Raw genomic sequence first — 20,000 nt, 5'->3', positions numbered from 1 at the left:
TCCGCCACGCACACATCGTGGGGACGCCGAGACAACGCCCCCCGCCCGCCCACGCGGCGCAGGAGGATGCCTCTGGGCTTGCCCGCCTCGACCCCCCCCAACCCCAAGCACGCTGCTCGAGGGTGTACCCAACGCAGCAGACGCTGCAGCGGCGACCAGAGGGGGACGCCGGGAACGAGGACGACAACCACCGCTCGGTTTCGGGCACCTTGGAGAACAACCCGGTGCGCTCCGGGGGCACCACAAAAGGGCCACGCAGACCCAGCAGCCGCGCGCCAAACGGGGCGCGCGACCGGGCGGGCGGCACGGCCCCACACCCGTCCGTCACGGGGAGGGGTGATCCCGGCCAGGCAACAGCCACACAGGGCGAGCGAGGGCTGCCCGCTGCGTCAAGAGGACTCACGATCCCCCGCCAACGCCACGAGGCCGAGGGCGGGGCGACCGCGGTCGGGCCGGATAGTCTCGCACCCGCGCCTCCCACGCACCGCCCACAGGCGGGGAAGGAGAGGTGAGGTGCCCGCGGGCAGAACGAGAAGAGCGGCCACCATTCACCATGAATGGGCCGTCCCTCGCCTGGCACGCGGCTCAAGGCCCGGGAGAGCGCGACGTCACCACATCGATCAGGCCCCGAGGACGGGGAGGGTTGGGGGAGGTCAGTCAGGCCGGCGAGGACAGCGATCGGAGGAGCCCGCTTCAGCCTCGCCAGCCCCGCCTCCCAAGCACAACCCAAAGACGAGGACCGCCTGACACGCAACGGCACAGAGCCAGCGGGGTAAGGGGCAAGGTTGCCGCAAACCTCCCCCCCCTCCGGGTGCCGTCTCTCGAGGGGACAAGAGACCAACGCGAGAGGCGGGCACCACCGTCGGGACACTCCGACGCCCTAGAGCCGGCGCGCGGGCCCAGGCGGTCAGCTCAAAGGGAACAGGGCAGGGCGCTGGATCCCCAGGAACCCAGAACCCTGTCCGCGTGCGGAGGCCCAACCCCTCCAGCGACAGTCGCCGAAGGACAGCGTGTCAGTACTAACCTGCAGGCGGAAGATGACGATATGAGGTGATCAAAAACACCGCGCAGGAAGACGGGGACCGAGCCACTTGAACACGCCTGCCCCCACGACACTCGACACGGCCACCTGTCCCCAGCAGGTCCCCAGCGCCAGCAGACAAGGGGCACTCAGGGACATCTGGTCGGCCCCCCCCCCCCCCGTGGCGTAGAGGGCCAGGGAGGCCCTCACCGTCCACGCGCGCCACCCAGGGCCCAGCACGGGGACTTGTGGAGGAGAAAACATCGGGACGGGACCGCCACGGCCCACGAGCGGCCGCGGGCCGACAGGGGTCGCCCTCGCCGGCCACCCAGGGCCACCCAGGGCCCGGTCCCCGGCCCCAGCACGGGGACTTGTGGAGGAGAAAACATCGGGACGGGACCGCCGCGGCCCACGAGCGCCCACGGGCCGACAGGGGTCGCCCTCGCCGGCCACCCAGGGCCACCCAGGGCCCGGTCCCCGGCCCCAGCACGGGGACTTGTGGAGGAGAAAACATCGGGACGGGACCGCCGCGGCCCACGAGCGCCCGCGGGCCGACAGGGGTCGCCCTCGCCGGCCACCCGCGCCACCCAGGGCCCGGTCCGTGCCCCCAGAGTAGGACTCGGAAGAAGCCACGGACGACTGGGTGCCACTCACAGGGCTATCCCTGCCTCCTGATCGGGAACCAGGGAAAATGGGTAGGAAAGGCGAGGCCGAGGGAGAGGGACACGCATGCACGGGACGGCGGCCGGTCGCCGGACACCCTCCTCTCCCGTCCGCGTGTGCCGTCTCCTTCCTGTCCCCGCGGGGTGGGTCGGGTCTCCAAAGCGGCCACAGCGTGCTGGTCGACCTGCCCGGGCAGCCCCGCAAGCCGCCTGGCTGGCTGAGCCTGGAAGCGCGGCGACAACGTCCTCCCGCCACACAGCCCTGCAGGCCCAAGCTCTGCCTCCCAGATGTCCCAGCCGGCGTCCCGGCACGAACCAGATGGCCCCGCGAAGGCTGCTTGCTTCCCGGAACTCAGCCTCGCTCGCATCGGGGACTGTCCCCTGCTTTGCCTGCTGCACCGAAGATGCAGAGGACAAGAGACTTGTAGAAAAGCGGCCGCCAGGTGGAGCCCGACCACAACCGGCGCCAGCCACCAGAGGTCTGCTGCAAAACACGGGGCAACCCTCTGGAGCCCATCATTTCAGAGTCCAGAAGGTCCCCCGGGGGCATCAAACACAGTCCCCCTACTCCCCACGGAAGCCATCGAAAAATGACGGGTCAGTCTAGGGCCACGCCACCCTGAACGCGCCCAATCTCGTCTGATCTTGGAAGCTAAGCAGGCCCCGGCCTGGCTAGCACTGGGATCAAAGAAAGGATGGGTCGGCCCGACCACCGACACCGTCCACCAAACCCGTCTCTGCACAGACCACAACATAGCCGAGAGACAGACAGGCAGAAACAGAAAGAGAGAAAGGGAGAGAAAGGAAAAGAACAGAAAGAAAAGAGACGGAGAAACAGAGAGAGAAAGTCAGAAAGAAGAAAACAGTAAATAAGAAAAGACAGGAAGAGGGCGCGGGGAAGAAAGAAAAAGGAAGGGAGGAAGGAGATAGGAAACACAGAAAGACAGAAGGAAAGAAGAAATAAGGAAAGAAAAGACAGGCAGAAAGAAAGAGAATGAGAAAAAGGAAGGAAGGATGGAAGCAGAAAGAAAGAAGAAAGAAAGAAAGACAGACAGACAGAAGGAGGGAAAGAAAGAAAAGAAAAAGAAAGGAAATTAAGAGAGAAAAAGAAAGAGCACGGAAAGATGGAAAGAGAAAAAGATAGAGAGAAGGAAGGGGAGAGAAAGTATAGAAAGAGACAGAAAGGAAGAAGGAAGGAGAGAGAAAGGAGAGAATGAGAAAGAAAGAAGGTAGGAAAGTAGAAAGGGGGAAGAAAGATGGAAAAAACAGAGATAGAAACACAGGATAACAGGAGAAAGGAAGAGAGGAAAGAAAAATGGAAAGAAATACGGAAGGAAGGAAGGCAGGCAGGCAGGAAGGAAGACAGGAAGACTGAAAGAAGGAAACAAAAAAGAAGTAAAGAAAAGGCAGAAGGAGGAAGAGAAAGAAAGAAAGAAGAGGGGGGGAGAGATGATAGGATGAGAAAACCTTTCTGTCGTGGAATCATAAAACCCCTTCCTATCTTAGGATCATGAAACCCAGGGTGGAACTATGATACACTTCACATTCTCAGAGCACGCCGGCTGGTGAAACAAAGAAAGAAGTCAGGGACAAAGAGAACACATTCACGGGGCCTGGCCGGGGGCCAGGGTGGGGCGGCCCGAGGCTGTCGCCAGAGCCATCTCTGTGGCAGGACGTCGCAACACGCCTACCGGATTTTCCCATAACGCTCGCCCGCCGCCAGGTGACCCCCGTCATCCACCGATCCAAGTGCCAGCCTGGAAAGGACGGGCTCCCTCGTGGGGGAGGGAGCGTGGGGGCGGGAGTGGGTACACACTGGGTCGCAGGCCTCCTCCCGGCCCCTCTCGGACCACGTCTCTCAGCCCTCGGGCACACTCCCCACCACTAGTCGACCAGAGAGCCCCCGGGGGGGGGGGGGCGGAGGGGGGCGTCCACGGCAGGGAGAGAGGACAGGGACCCATCGGCCCGTGCTAGATGCCACGGGTGGAGGCAGGACCTGCTGAAGACACACGAACAGTACGGAGAGGTTCAGAGCGGGGCCTAGGCGCAGCCACTCACGATGATCTCACAGTTGGACTATCTGTCACGGTGCACCGAAGCGCATGAAGTGGGCGCTCCCGGAAACGGCGTGTGTGTGTGTGTGTGTGTGCGCGCGCGCGTGCGCGTGCGCGTGTGCCTGTGTGTGGGAGGGAGAGAGAGAGAGAGAGAGAGAGAGAGAGAGATGGGAGAAGACGGTCGGTACATTCACTCACTCCTGTACCCGGGCCAGTCGTTTCTCCCGAAGGACAGAAATCCATAAAACACCCACGTCTAAAGAGTGTTTACACAGAGCTAACCCTAGGTCGAATCAGTCAGGAGTCGAGTGCGGGGAATCCTATGGTCCCAAACTGGGACTCCAGTCCCGGCCCCATAGCAAAAGGGGGTCATTTCTCAGAAAACGCACGCACACAGAAACGGGTAACGTTTATACAATTTTATACCGTGGTAGTGACTTCCTTCCCCGCGCCCGTGTTCTTGGGATTGGTCTCACTACATAGTACTTTTTTGTTTTTTCTGAGCTTTATTTTATTTTATTTTATTTTACTGTCATTTCGTTAGAGATGATGGGGAGGGGTGGCGGGGGAGCAGGGCATAGTTCACTCACTGGAAGCCTCAAACTCCTGGGCTCCAGCGATCCTCCTTCCTCAGCCTCCCAAATCGCTGGGACTACAGGCGTGTGCCACCATGCCCGGCTAATTTTTTTCTATTTTTGGTAGAGACGGGGGTCTTGCTTTTGCCGAGGCAGGTCTCGAACTCCTGACCTCAAGCGATCGGTCCTCCTCCCCGCCTTGGCCTAGGATTACAGGCGTGAGTCACCAAGCCTGGCCTGGATCGGTTTTTAATAGGTAAGGTCTACGAGACATCCCAGTCCAAACATCGATTCGGTGGGTCTCTACAGGATTCCGGGCGGAGATCCGATCTGGGGTTTACAACGTGGAGAATTAAGGCCTGGCTAGCAAAGAGCCCAGTGACTGAAGAGGGACGATGCTCGTCAGTCGTACAGAGCCTGAAAAGATGCAACACGGGGAAACGTTTCCAGGTTCCTCTCAGAAGAGGATGTCAGATGAGATGCCGAAACGAAAAGAATGGGTTCAAGCCAAAAGGAAAAATAGATAAATAAGTCAATAAATAAAACTACGGGAGACAGCCAGGAGACACTGTTTCCTCAGAAATGGCTAGGAAGCCTCCCAGGATAACCTGGATAGCAGCATATGTTCCTCCTCTTCCTCCGGCTCCCTCTCTTGTGTTCGTGTTTGTTTTCTGCAAACGCCAAGATGGGGCAGGGGTGGGGGACACCACGCCGGGTGGGCGAGCAGATCACCCTGCCCACCACAGGAGGGAGCACACACACACCCACCCACCCCGGGTCATCACTCTGTAGTTCCGCGTGAGTGAGGTGAGGCCCGGAACGGTGCTAGTAGCTTTCCAAGTGGTCAAAAAGAATGCACAATAACTGGACCGAGGCCTGTCTGGACGCTGTAAAGGCCCACTTGAAAACTTATGCTTGCTCGCTAGGTGACCGATGTCCGCTTGACCTATGTCTGTAATTGGAAATACGTACCTTGCGGAGATAAAACAAAGCAATTAACTTGTAACTAAGTGTTTAAACTTTCCAGCTGCCTGTTGTAAAATTGATTGTGCTTGCTTAACGCCTGAAAGAATGTTCCTTAATTGGAGCTATCTGTTTCTGTAAACCTGCTCGCTTAAAGACTGTAACCGAAACGAAACGGGGGCCCGAGGCTGGTCCCGGACCACACAGCTGCGGAGTAGGTGGTATAGTGTTGTTTCAACCGCCGTGCCTAAAGTCACGGAGCTCTAGCTTAGGATAGTCTGAAACCTTCCTGCTTTTTTCGGCTCGGGGCCATTCTCTGTACCTGTACCCTAACAGGGCAGGGGGTGGTCGCTGGCCAGCTAATATGGACTCATGACTTGGCTCAATTCGGTCTCTAGGTTGTCCTGTCTCGCACTCCGTACTATAACAGATGCCATACCGGTTCAACCCAGCTCTGAAGGAAAGAAATGCGGAGCGTTCCACTAGCCGGAGGAAGGCAAAACGCACCTCTGCCTTCCTCTGAGGGCACGTCTGAGTGAACGGGTCGTTCTCCCTGCCCGTCACCCCAAGCCCCTCATCCCGGACCCCACCACACCCGGCCTTGACCTCCTCGGCCCTGCCCACCAGGCCCCATCATGGCCTCTGGAGCCTGGGCTCTCTCTCTCTCCAGGCACTGGCACTGCCCCCCGCCCCCACCCCGGGACATGAGATCCAGGGCCTCTGTCTCCCAGGCCTCCCAGCTGTCTTGACTTGCGGACTCAGTGCCTGCTCTGCCAGAGAGACCTCTTGCTGCGGGGTGGCTCTCAGTGGCTGCATCTCAGCGGTCTAACGTGTCCCCCACCATCCACGTGGCCGCCGGCGTCAGGCTTCGGTGCCGTAGTGCCACCCTGCCTCCCTTCCGGGGGAATCCCACGCTGCCTCAGGCCCATTATGACCTGGAAGAGGCTGCACCTGTGGGGTCTGCCCATTTCCATTACCCCCCCCCCACACACACACACATCACCCCCCGGTCCCCCCATAGGGGTTAGGAAGAAGGCAACACTTCCTGGTACAAGGGTTGAACTGAAGGGGCGAGTGAGTGGCCACCTGGCAGGGGCATCGCAACAGATGGCTGAAGAAGTCAGCCGCCGAGTGCAGAAATGTCACGGAACTTGGGGTGCCACTGCCTTGCTGAGATAGGGCCAGGGCAGGCTTTAAAAGGCTAAAATTCTCCCTGCCTTTGGTACGTTAATACAGAACCCATGGTCCTTTCTAATTTTTGATTCCCGGAGAGGCAGGAAGTATTCCAAATGGCCACGCCATGGCTTTTCTAAATTGCCCACAAGGCCTTCTCCGACCCAGCGGGTCAGGGGTTTGCTTTGGTGTTACATCGTGGTAAAAGAGACATCCCACAGCAGTGACCATGTCCATCGACTCCGTCGGCGCTCTCAGGCTCGTAGTCCCACTTTTCAGACAAGCCTGGATGGCCACTCCGTGTCACTCTTTGCCAAATGCCAGCCACTCTCCTCCCCGCCCCGCATCCCCCATTTGGCCACCACAACTCTTCATCCCCAGGCGCCCTCCGGTAAAGTGTGCTCCTGTCTGTACACCTACTCCGTTGGGGGCGGGGGGGGGGGGGCGAGGTGGCACAAGAGGTGGCTGGTGGCCGGAGCAGGCCCGCCACCTTGAGTGTGTGGAACAGCGCTGAGGATTTCCTAAGGGAAGAAAGAGGGTGGGGAGAGCGAGAGAGCATCTCCTCCTCGTGAACCTCACAGATGATTGAGGACAAACAGGCCTGCGGGGGGGGGGGGGGGGAGAGGGGGGGAGCAGGGAGGGTGCCGAGTCTGCACCAGAGAAAATGGCTTTGTGGGGGGGTGGGAGGGGAAGAGGGCAGAAAGATTTTCTGTCTTTCTAAAACTTCCCCCAGGCTTTTGGGAACTTGCAGCCCGGCCTGCATCCCTGCATCCCTGAGGCACGTTAACTCTTTGGTTATAACTCCAGGTGGCCCCCAGGGTGGGCGGCCCACAGAGTTCAAGGGCTTTCTTCTCAGCAGAGACGGGACCTTTAGAACAGCTAACTGCAGTAATTGCCTGAAGCTGAGAACCAACCCTCCCTCCTTTAAAACCTCTGTATTTCTGCCTAGGCCTATGTTCACGAAATTTGGGGGTTTGAGACTGAGAAGCTCTACCCTATTTATTTCCTCCTTTGTCAGCAAAGTAGACTCTCTGTTTTCTTACTCCTCATACCGCTTGTCCTCGTTACTCGGCCTCGTGGACAAGCAGCTGAGCTTTCGGTCACAAGTCCACACCCCAGGGTGGAGGGGTCCAATCCACCCCTGTCCAGACCTGGGCCCTTCCTGCCTCCCTCCCGAGACGATCTGTTTGGCAGCCCAGCCGCCTTGGACTGGGCCACAAGGAGGACACAAAGTAAAGACCCAGCCCCCCCCCCCCCACACACACACGGTAGTGGCGGTGGGTGGCAGTTCTCCAAGGGTTTGGGGCTTTTCCTGAGGCAGGAGACGGAGGGGACTGATTTCTTTAGAGCTCCGTCCCCTCCCCCATGCGCTGTGCCGCCTGGAAGCGGCAGCTCGCGGGGCGGGGTCGGGGCTGAAAGCGGCTCCACCCGAGAGAAGCCCGAGGCGGCTACGTGCGAGCGCGCATGCGCAGTCAGCTCGCGGGGCGGGGTCGCGGCTGAAAGCGGCTCCGCCCGAGAGAAGCCCGAGGCGGCTACGTGCGAGCGCGCATGCGCAGTCAGCGCAGTGAGTGGGGGAGGGGTGGAAAACGGCGGAAGGGCTCCGCCGAGGGCCCGGCCATCTGTGCGGCCAGGCTAGGGGTTTCCCTCTTGGGCCGGGAGCTCGTACTCCGCCCCCAGCCCGCAGGCAATCCCGAGGGGCAGAAGCACGACTTGCTGGGCACCTCCTCGGGCGAAGCGGTCGCGGTGGCTGGGTTACGTGGGGCCCAGACGAGTCTCTGGTTCTGGGAGCGGCACCTCCCCCACGCGCCTCTCCTCTTGGGCCTTCACCACCCCCCCACCCCCGCTCCGGCCCCAGGGGAGGGGAGGAGTGGGGGGCAGGGATCTTAAGCCGCCCCCCGCCCGCCACCGCCAGCTGACCCGTCCCGTGGTTGGCCCAGGGAACCCTAGAAAAACCCTTAAACCTGAGCTGCTGCCCCGCAAGGACAGGGGAAGTCAGACACCCCTCCCTGATGGAGTCAGATTTTATAACAATGAGATACTGAATGTCCGACGGGCCTAAGGCCAGGCAAGACAAAGCTTAACGCATATCTAGCAGGCCAACCGTTTACTGAACTACAGGGCACTTGAGTTTTGGGTAAACTGTCCAGTGGCTTGTCTGTGATTAGCAGACCTCCTTACCTTAACTGAAAACATGATGCAAAGCCTTTAGGCAGAGGTTCATTTATGTCATCAATTGCAAATCAAAGAATCTTTAAACCCAGCTGTAAACCTGTAAACACCGCACCCTCCCTCCCCCGCCCCCCCCAACTGCCAGATGTCCTGCCTTTTCAGCGCAGACCAATGTACCCCTTCCATGTTTTGATTTGTGATTTTACATGTAATTCCTGTCTCCCTAAAATGTATGAAGCCAAACTGTAACCCACCCCACCACAATGGGTCCGCTTGCTCAAGGCTTCTTGGGCGTAGCTCTCTGGGCCATGATCACGGCCGTTGGGCTCAGAATAAAACTCTTTAAATTATTTTGCGGTGATTTGGGGTTCTTTTCCATGGACGAGTCAATCGTGTTCACATTATTTTAGCCTTGGGAGCTTTTTCTTTTCTATTATGTCTGATCCTGATCGCTAGCCAGGTATTCATTCATATTTTTGGTTGGTGGTGGTGCTCAAGCTCGTCTTTGTACGTCCCAAATTGGCGAAAGCCACCGTGAATATGTTTTACACCTTCCAAGAGCTAGCGCTTATTGCCGTATCATAACCAGGGCTCGCAGCAATTTTTCTTTTTTTTTTTTTTTAAAGCTGCTTCCACTTTCTACCTGGGTATACATACGAGTATACCCTTTAAATGAATGCTTGCATCGAGGAACCAGGAAGTGGTTTTTGTTGTTGTTGCTGTTGTTGTTTTCCCCCAGTCATTTATCTGCTCCTCAACCCTCATTATTTATCTCTCTCACACACAGACACACACACACACACACACACACACACAAACACACACACCCCATCTCTGTAGAAAAGCTCACGGAGATTGTTCATCCACCGCGTGCTTTCTGTTGACAGTATCTGAGACGATAAGGAGCACCATGCATTCTGTTCTAAGAGAAAAATTGCATATATCAGTATGATTATATTTTACTTCTTGTGTGAATTTAGTGGATCTCATAAAAGCTGATCTTGATTTTCACAGCAGAGAAAAGTGGGCTTCTGTTTTGGTTTTGTTTTTGTTTTTCTGGAGGGGTGGTGTCTTCACATAAGTGATCATCTTTACAAGTATGCTATATCCGAGAAATTTCAGAAAGCTGCAAAGAGTGACTTGTTGACAATGCTTGCATTGAATGATGTATCTGAATCTGTGAATCGAAGGGGTCAGCATCTGACCAGAAAGCACTGTTAGAGGAAGAGGGGTTTCGGGTCTTTTCCTAAATTGTATCTGCCTAAGGCGGAAAATATTTCTGTTTCCCTATGACATGGTATTTTCCTCACAAGCAGTGTTAATGGCTCCATATGACTCTAGACTGGCTGCAGAGCAGAGACTCCATGGTCTCCACTACTTGACTCTGTCTGTCCAAGAATGGCCTCCACAGCTCTCCTCTGTGAGATATCCACTCTCAGAGGTGGCACGGTATGGTGGGTAGGGGGATATGCTGGATTTTGAAAACTCAGAGTTTGAACCCCAGTGCTTTATTTCTTAGCAACATGAACTTTGTCAGATCACATCACCCTGCTGAAGCCCAGTCACCTAAAGGGTAGAAAATGCAATGGATAGATTGACGCTTCTCTTCTCTTCTCCTCTCTTCTTTCTCTCTTTCTTTCTTTCCTTGTGTCTTCCTGTCTCTCTCTCTCTCTCTCTCTTTCTTTTTGTCTTTTTCTTTTTTTTCTTTTGACGGGCCCTCACTCTGTTCCCCAGACTAAAGTGCAGTACCATCATCATAGATCACTGCAACTTCAAACTCCTGGCCTCAAGCGATCCTTTCCCCCTAGGCTTCCCAAAGTGCTAGGATGCAGTTTTATTTTTATCTGTGACACCATGGGAGGAAATATCTTTTATGGTCATAGGGTCAGAAATTTAGATCTCTTCTTTGAACTCATGGTAGCGGCTAACTGGGATTTTCAGTGTGTAAACGTAAGCCACTTGTAATTTCACCAGTACTCCCGTTACTTGTCATCTATTCAGGAGGTGAACTCTTCTTCCCCTACCATCTACTGTTCAAACGCGTTGGCCACAAGGATAATTTGAATATCAGATTCAGAGCACAAATAATTAAGGTCCTGTAGCGTTAATAAGTAAAAGGGGCCACACACAAACCTGTGGAAGTCTGTGTCCCTTCCAGTTTTTTATTTTGTTTGTTTGTTTGTTTGTTTTTGGGTCCCCCCCCCCCCCCCGAGACTGAGTCTCACTCTGTTGCCCGGGCTAGAGTGAGTGCCGTGGCGTCAGCCTAGCTCACAGCAATCTCAAACTCCTGGGCTCAGTCGATCCTCCTGCCTCAGGCTCCCCAGGAGCTGGGACCACAGGCATGTGCCACCATGCCCGGCTAATTTTTTTCTATATATTTTTAGTTGTCTGGACAATTTCTTTCTATATTTTTAGTAGAGACGGGGGCGGGGGGTCTCACTCTCGCTCGGGCTGGTCTCGAACTCCTGACTTTGAGCGATCCTCCCGCCTCGGCCTCCCAGAGTGCTAAGTTTACAGGCCTGAGCCAACGCGTCCGGCCTGTGTCCATTCTTTAATGTTGTGTGTTGCTCAGTTATGAAAAGGCAAGGGAACATAAAATCCGAGTTTTAGGGATGACTTATAGGCTCAGTATTCTTTTTTTTTTTTTCCTCCTCTAAGCCTATGTGAATATCAAGGAGGGTAAAAAATTCAGTGTTCTCAGTTCAGTGCCCAACCAACCTCTGTTTCCAGAGTAAAAATTGAGCATCCTATTACACCTTTATTTCCCTTTGGTATGCTAAGGCCCAACTCGGCAGAGAGGTCACTGTTTATTCTCTTTGCTAAGATCACATGTGCCATAGTCTGTCTGCTTTGTCTCCTTTAGGGGTAATCATCCAATCTTACCCGGGCCCCTCACATCCTCGTGACAATAGGCCTCCTTGGTTTACTGAAATAGAAAAGACCGGCTCATCAGCAATGTTCGATCGGTTGCTTCAGAAACAAATGTTGTTCTGCTTTCTTTACTATGGTTTTTTTTTTTTCCTTCTTTCTTCCGTCAGACCCAATCCGATATAGGTGGGAGAGAAGGTAACCGGAGCCTCTTGAAAAACCGAAGTGAACCAAAGCGAGCTCACAGATTCAGATAGAAATCAGGAGGAAGAAAAATTGAGAGATAACATGGATTTTCTGTCTAGCGGGTGTTCTCACACTTCAATTTTACCAGAAGCGTTAGGTAGGATGACGATGACGATAATTGTGACAAACACTATTCTCATTGGACAGATAAGGAGGCAGGCTCAGAGTGACGAGTAACCTGGGCCTAAATAGATCGCTAAGAAGCATCATAGTGTGTTCCTTGGTTACGCTGTTTTGTGAAGCTCAAAAAGTTTGGGGTGCGCGTGCGCGTGCGTCCATGTGCGTACGCAATCATAGGTGTTCTAGTAAAACGGATATGAGGTAGGATTTCCCATACCTTCAATGATTTCATGTCCTGCAGGAACATAATGTTCCGGGATCAGGTTTTTATTCTGCCTTCTGTGCCACATGCTCAACATGCCTGTGACTTTACAGCCGAGACTTGCTCAGGGGGAGCCCATTCTCATCTTCTGGGAGGTTCTGCTAATCTTTAAAAGACAAGGACATAGGAAGATGATCCTATAACAACGACTGTGACCACGATTAAAGGCTTACTGTTTACCACGCGTGCTTCTGTGGGCTTTGCCTGCATTTGCTTTTTCACTCTGCACAATATCCCTGTGAGGTAGGCACCATGATTTCTGCATTTGCAGATGAAGAGGCTGAGGCTCAAGAGGATGTATGACTCGCCAAGTTACCAAACACGGAGTGTCGTCCAGGAAGCCAGTCCAGGCCCCCCGGCTCTGCAGCCACTCTGCAATGCTGATTCTGAGCCTGACCGTTTCATCACTGGTGGCTCCCTGAGAACCTTGACTCGGCCCCCTTCCTCAGTTCACTTGGGAAACATATTCATGTGTGTGTATTTCTCTCCTTCCCTCTCCCACCCCCCCCTCTCTGTTTTAGTTTTTATTATTTTGAAAAGTGCATAGAACGATAAAAACTTTAAAAGTAGGAAAAAGCTTACGGAACACGTAAGGACACAGAGAAAGAAAATATCTGTGTACAACAGTGCAACGCATTTGTGTTTTAAGTCGTGGTGTTGCAAAAGAGTCCAAAAGTTTAAAAGAAAGAAAAACAAACAAACAGACAAACAAACAAACAAACAAAAAAAAAAACCAAACCACCATGGAAAAGTTTATGAAGTGAAAACACTTACAGTAAGCTAAGGTTAATGTATTATTGAAGAAAGAAATTTCTAAAGGTAAATGTCGTGTGGCCTAAGTGTCCAGGGTTTATGAAAACCTACAGTAAGTAATGTCCTAGGCCTTCACATTCACTCACCACTCACCGCCAACTCACAGACTCACCCAGAGCAACCTCCCGCCCGCCCTGCAAGCTCCATTCACCGTAAGTGCCCTGGCCAGGTGTCCCACTGCACAGAAACCTATTAGACTGCATTTCTTCCCATTACTATCAGTAGTTGTACATTTCTTAGGACTGTAGGCCTACGATACACCTCCAGGCATAGTTAGGGGTTGGGAAGAGGAGGGAAGAGGCCATTCTTCATTTATTAATTGGGTAGCATGGGGGCAGGGGAGGCAGTTTCCTCCTTCTCCTCCTCGTCCCCCTTCTCTCTTGTTTTGCTTCTCCCTCTCTTGTTTTTCTTTATTCCCCTCCCAGTTCCCCCTTCCATCGTCTCGATGGATTTGGATGAGACGTAGACATTTTCTACGTCAGGCCTTAATCATACCGAGGGAGCAGGAGAAAAGTAAGCCGCCTACCATGACACGATGGAATGGAAGTTTGTCAGCCATTGACTGCTGTGGCATTCCGACATTTAGTGTCTTCAGGACATTCTATATTTCTGCTATCCCACTAGAATATATCTCCTCGATCACTACTGTGTGGCCACATCCCAGCTGTTTCGTGAGCCACCCTCAATGTTCGTGACAATGTAGTGTGGGGACTCCCTCCGTCTGGTGCCTTAAACTCGCACATTTGGGGTTTTGTATCAGGATAGCAAAGCGATCGCCTTTAAATAACCTGGCTGGCCATGGTGGCTCATGCCCGTGATCCCCGCAACTTGGGAGGCAGAGACGGGAGCGTGACTTGAGCCCAGCAGCTGGAGACCAGCCTGGGTAACACGATGAGACCTCATCTCTACCAACAAAAAAAAGAAAAATTATGGCGGGTGTGGCAGCATTTGCCTATAGTCCCAGCTACTCAGAAGGCTGAGGCAGAGAGGATCACTTAAGCCCTGGATTTGGAGCTTGCTGTGAGCTACAATCAGGCCAAGGCGGCCTGGGAGAGGACAGAGTGAAAGAAATCCTGTCTCAAAAAAGAAAAGAAAAGAAAAGAAAGAAAACAAGACCGATAACACAACACAACTTAGAAGACTTGGTGTTACTGAAAGCTCGGCCACTTGCCCACGAGGCCGAATAACGAGGACAAGCTGTTTGAGGAGGAAGGAAAGAGAGAGTCTATTTTGCCGGTAAAGGAGAAAATAGGGTAGACCTTCCCATCTCAAGCCTCCGAATTTCCCCGAACATAGGGCTAGGCAGAAATACAGAGCTTTTAATGAGGGGGGGGGGAGGGGTTCTCAGCTTTAGCGATGATTGTGGTTAATTATTTCAATCGTCCAGGCTCTGCCAAAAACAAAGCCTGTGAACTCTGCCGGCTGCCCACCTGGGGGGGGGGGGGGCGGGGCAGGGGACCACTTGGGAGTTTTAAGAAAAGATTTAACCTGCCTTGGGGACATAGGCCAGACTACAAGCTCCCAAAAGTGGTGGTGGTGGTGGTGGTGGTGGTGGTGGGGAGCGTAAAACGACAGAACGTCTTTCTGTCCTTTATTGGTTTCTCCTTTCCCCCCCCCCCCCAGGTGCCAAAAGACCTGAGACTGATGCCGAAAAGAAATAGGTACAGGCGCCCACGTGCACACACAAAGATATACGATCGAATACATCGTGTTGACAGTCGGGGAAACTGGAAGATGATGGGGAAGTATCACGAGCAACTTTGTATTTCTTCCAGGACAGGAAAATGGACACGAAGAGAAAAATTCATCGTTCTCGGCGTAGGATAAAAAGCCACATCTTGTTACTTAATATAATTCATTCTGTGATTTAAGTTTTTATACGATATGATATTCGATAAGCCTAAAAAACAAGATAAAAGAGAAACAAACCAAAGGGAAAAAATAAAAATAAAAAAGACGACGGGCAGAGGCCTACGGTCCCGGGAGGAGGCAGAGAGCGGGAGGAGGGGCGCCTCCCGCAGACAACAGGGCGGGTGGGCGGAGACCCGCTAGAGGCTAGGGCTGCCCCGGGCGGGCCCAGAGCTGCGGGCCCGGGAAGAAGAGGGTGGGACCGTCCGGACCGTGCTCTCCTCCCCGCCCTCCACACCTCCCGGGAGTCAGCTCTTAAACTCCCAACGTCACCTGACTTTCCGGATCCCGAGGTCTGATCAAAGTGGCCGCTAGGTGACACCCAGCAACCGCTGCCGGTGTCATCCTGAAAAGAACGGACCCTATGACTAACGGGGGTGGGGCGGGGTGGGGGTGGGGCGCACAGCGGGTGGCCCGGCCAGCTCCCCTTCCTCCTCGGAGCGGATCGGATCATCTGGAACTTTATCCAGAGAGGAGAGAGTGCCCCTGGGTGTGTGCTAGAAGCCGGAGGGTTGGGGCAGGGACCTACCCAAGAGAGAAGTAGAGTACAGGGAGTTTCAGAGTTGACCCACTCACGATCTCGCCCTGGTCAATACAAGAGTGGCAATATCTGTCACCGTGGAATGAACACTTGGTACCGAAGACCTTTGTCTATGCTGGCCCCCCTATGCCTAGGGGGGGGCATGTGGCCAGAATCTGACATCCTAAACGTCTTCGTAGAAAGAATTTGGGGGTGGGGGTGGGGGAGAGAGACAGAAAAAGAAAAGAGAGGGGGAAAGAAATGGCTGCCACAAAACTATCAGAACAGAGAAGCGACCGATAGGGCCTATCTGGTTAAGTTCTTTCCCTACCCAGAGAACGACTTGACGTAGCTGACGTCACTGCAGTCAGGCCACGTTCCGGTGGACACAGAGAGTCAGGGATAGAATTTCACGCTCGGCACTGTCTCTCGTGACAGCGGGAAGGTGGAGGGTGGCTGAGGGTTCTATGCTCCTTTATCACACACCGTCAGGTAGGTCAGGTAAAATTGAGGACAGATTTCCAGTGTTTCGAGAAAGGAAGAGCACTCGTGCAGGCCATCTATCTGTACGTGGGAGAGTGTCCCCGAAAAGTGGCTTTCAGTGCCGGGATGTGCCTAGGCCAAGAAGGTACACGATCCTGAGTGAGAATGGTCCGTCCCATAGAGTCAGTCGGTAGGAGGCCACCGGTCGAGACGGAACTGCCCCCCCCACACCCGCCCCCGCCCCACAGAGCAGACAGACTCAGAATGGAGTCACTCGGTGCCAGTGCCCTGCCCGGGTGCCCCATCATTCAACCGAACTGGGAAACAGGTGGGCTTTCCGACCCTCGGGAGGGAGCTTCACGGCGGGCGGACAGATCAGAAGGGGCCCGGCTCCCTTGAGCGGGCAGGCTGGGGACGGTCGGTGGGGTCTCTTGACAGGAGGCACCACGGAACCCTTGAGGCAATGTCGGGGGCACCTATGTTGCGGTCCAAAGCTAGCGTCTGAGAAGTCGTCCCGAAAGAATGATGGCGTCAACAAGTCCCCTCCGTTCAAGAAACGAGATTCATTTCTAGAGGAGGGCCACCCACGCGGGAGAACCGTAGGCTTCCTGTGGACATTCTCTTCAAAAGGCAATTCACTCAGCGGAGTGAAAATCGGAAAAATCGCTGTCCTCTGACGCAGCTGCAGAGAAAAGATGGCACCAAAATCAATGAAACACACACACACACACACACACACACACAAACACACCTCCTCCCATCTGAACGAGCACTCCGGACGGTCACATAGGGAGAGCGACGGGCTCTCTTCCCACCCTGTGGTTTTCTACCTTTCGTTGCGGTTTTTTCCCTCAGTGGATAGAGGAGGAGACACAGGGGGCTCAGCCGGCATGCGAGTGGGTTTATCATCCTCTGTGAGTATCAACACGCGACACCACCTAAGTGAAGGAACACACCGGTGTTTCATGTCATGTGGCTCAATGCCTGGCAGATACGAGCCTTTGCAGGCCTCCTCGTGATCGACAGGATGTCGCCTTGGACACGGACACATCTTGTCCCTCCCTCCCGAGGCGATAGGCGGTTCCGTACCTCCTCGGGGCCAGGGCACAGTCTGCCTAGGCACCTACAACACGTGTGGCAACAGCCTCGATGGCTCTGCCATGAGAACGAACTCCCGTGGCACGGGGGTGGGGTGGGGGGGGTCGGGTGCTGAAGAATTCAGCTGAGTGAAGGAATGCCACGGGATTCAGAGTGCCATCGGTGGGCTGAGAGGCGAGCAGGGCGGGCTTTGAAAGGGTAACATTCTCCCTGCCTTCCGTCTGTCTGTGAATACAGAACGTACACGCCAGGCGGGGTGGCTCACGCCTGTAATCCTAGCACTCTGGGAGGTAGAGGCGGGTGGATCGCTCAAGGTCGGGAGTTCGAGACCAGCCTGAGCAAGAGCGAGACCCCCATCTCTACTAAAAATAGAAAGAAACTATATATCTAAAAATATATACAGAAACAGTATCTAAAAATATATACAGAAAAATATTAGCCGGGCACGGTGGCGCATGCCTGTAGTCCCAGGTACTCGGGAGGCTGGGGCAGTAGGATCGCTTGAGCCCAGGAGTTTGAGGTTGCTGTGAGCTAGGCTGACGCCACGGCACTCTAGTCTGGGCAACAGAGTGAGACTCTGTTTCAAGAAAAAAAAAAAAAAAAAAAAATATATATATATATATATATATATATATACACACACACACACACACACACACACACGTATATCCAATTAGCTGGGCATGCTGGCACATGCCTGTAATCCCAGCTACTCGGGAGGCTGAGGCAGTCTGATCGCTTGAGCCCAGGAGTTTGAGATTGCTGTGAGCTAGGCTGACGCCATGGCACTCTAGCCAGGGCAACAGAACGAGAGACTCTGTCAGAAAGAAAAGAAGAGCGAGAGCGAGAGAGCGAGAGAAAGAAAGAAAGGAAGGGAGAGAAAGGAAAGAGAAGGAAGGGGGGGAGAGGGAGAGAGAGAGAGAGAGGAGAAAACTATTAAAAAATTCGGGACCAGATCCATCGGTCGGTACTCAGAAGCGTGACGATCGGGTGTTCCCGAGCACGTGTGAGATGTGTCTTCTCCCTGACGCCGCGTTTCCTCCACACACACATCACCCATCTGCCGTGGAAAAAAAGCAACAAAAAGAGAGAAAGAGATTAAGAAGGGAAAATGGAAACAGGGCAAAAGAGGAAGAAAGAAAGAAATTTCGAAAAAAGAGACCAAAGTCACAGCGAGAAGGAAGAATACTGAGCCCAGAGCGACACCTAGTGCAAGCACCCTAGGGCCCCAATTCGCCAGAGACATCTGGTGGACCCCAGGGCAACATGTGGTCGACCCGGGGCCATGGCGTCTGCAGCCGATTCCCAGGCGGGCACACGAGCCCGGGGAAACTCATTCTCAGCGCGGGGAGGAGGGGAGGGGAAATAATAGCAAAGTCACACCAGATCCCTTTCTAGTTCATAAACGTGTTGATTGCGTGTTCACGCGCACGTGTGAGAAGGGCCTCCTGGTGTGTCGGCACGTCACCCGCGTGACGTGAAACCATGAATCCGGGGGGGGGGGGGGAGCGGAAAGGCGGGCAGGAAAAGGCAAAGAGAGAATAGATAAAATGAAAGGACCAAAAACAAAGTCACACAGCAGGGTAGGGGAGTGAGAGCAAGTCGAGAGACTGCAGACAGAAACTCCGAGAGGAGAGGAATGCTCCGGAGCGCCCCTCGCCCCGCGCGAGAAGAATACCGATCGCAGGGTGACCCCTAGGGGCAGCGAGGCCAGAGAGACCACATCCGCCCCGAAGCCCCCCTGTCAGGATGACAACCACAGAGCAGACATCTGGTCAACCACCCAAGGACCAGACATCTGGTCAACCAGCGAACCCATGCGGAGGCCGCATGCAGCAGCGACATCTGCTCGACCACTCAGGGTGCTCCCTGCCGGGAGGGTGTGTCTCTATGTGTGTGTGTCCGGGGGGGGGGGGAGATTGCGATGAAAGTCACGCCAGGTCCCGGGATAGTTCGTGAGCGTGATAATTGCGTGTGTGTGGAGAAAAAACGGGGCGGGGCGATAGGGAGTAAAGAAAGGAGGAGCGGGCGAGCGGAGGGGTGGGGAAGGAGAGGGAGTCGAGAAGCCCGCAACCGCAGCGCCTCCTGGCGGTGATCCCCCTCCATAGCATCGATGGGGCCAGCCCCGCAGAGACTAAGTGCGACGGGACATCTGGTCAACCCCAAGGACCATGGGATCCCGGCACGAAACCGGCGGAGGAGGAGGAGGAGGAGGAGGAGGAGGAGGAGGAGGAGGAGGAGGAGGAGGAGGAGGAGGAGGAGGAGGAGGAGGAGGAGGAGGAGGAGGGCTAGGCGGCGGTGGCGGTGGCGGCGGGCTAGGCGGCGGAGGCGGGCTAGGCGGCGGAGGCGGGCTAGGCGTCGGCGGGCTAGGCGGCGGAGGCGGGCTAGGCGTCGGCGGGCTAGGCGGCGGAGGCGGGCTAGGCGTCGGCGGGCTAGGCGGCGGAGGCGGGCTAGGCGGCGGCGGGCTAGGCGGCGGAGGCGGGCTAGGCGTCGGCGGGCTAGGCGTCGGCGGGCTAGGCGGCGGAGGCGGGCTAGGCGTCGGCGGGCTAGGCGGCGGCGTGCTAGGCGGCGGAGGCGGGCTAGGCGGCGGCGGGCTAGGCGGCGGAGGCGGGCTAGGCGGCGGCGGGCTAGGCGTCGGCGGGCTAGGCGGCGGCGTGCTAGGCGGCGGAGGCGGGCTAGGCGGCGGCGGGCTAGGCGGCGGAGGCGGGCTAGGCGGCGGCGGGCTAGGCGTCGGCGGGCTAGGCGGCGGAGGCGGGCTAGGCGTCGGCGGGCTAGGCGGCGGCGTGCTAGGCGGCGGAGGCGGGCTAGGCGGCGGCGGGCTAGGCGGCGGAGGCGGGCTAGGCGTCGGCGGGCTAGGCGTCGGCGGGCTAGGCGGCGGAGGCGGGCTAGGCGTCGGCGGGCTAGGCGTCGGCGGGCTAGGCGGCGGAGGCGGGCTAGGCGGCGGAGGCGGGCTAGGTGGCGGCGGGCGGGGGTGGTGGTGGAGGGGGAAAGAAAAAAAAAAATCCCACCTTCGGACACGTATTGAGGTACGAGGGAGAGCTTGTCGAGGAGCCCGCAACCGCAGC

General features: G+C 55.5%; 1 pseudogene; it reads left to right on the top strand.

Annotated features, from left to right (window-relative positions):
• Positions 1-18,321: 18,321 nt before the first annotated feature.
• On the top strand, positions 18,322-18,413 carry LOC138379504 (small nucleolar RNA U13; annotated as a pseudogene).
• Positions 18,414-20,000: the final 1,587 nt, after the last annotated feature.

This window comes from Eulemur rufifrons, unplaced genomic scaffold, assembly GCF_041146395.1.
Source record: "Eulemur rufifrons isolate Redbay unplaced genomic scaffold, OSU_ERuf_1 scaffold_34, whole genome shotgun sequence".
In the NCBI taxonomy this organism is placed as follows: Eukaryota; Metazoa; Chordata; class Mammalia; order Primates; family Lemuridae; genus Eulemur; species Eulemur rufifrons.
The sequence above is the reverse complement of the archived record's forward strand: the minus strand, read 5'-3'. Positions and strand labels throughout refer to the sequence as shown.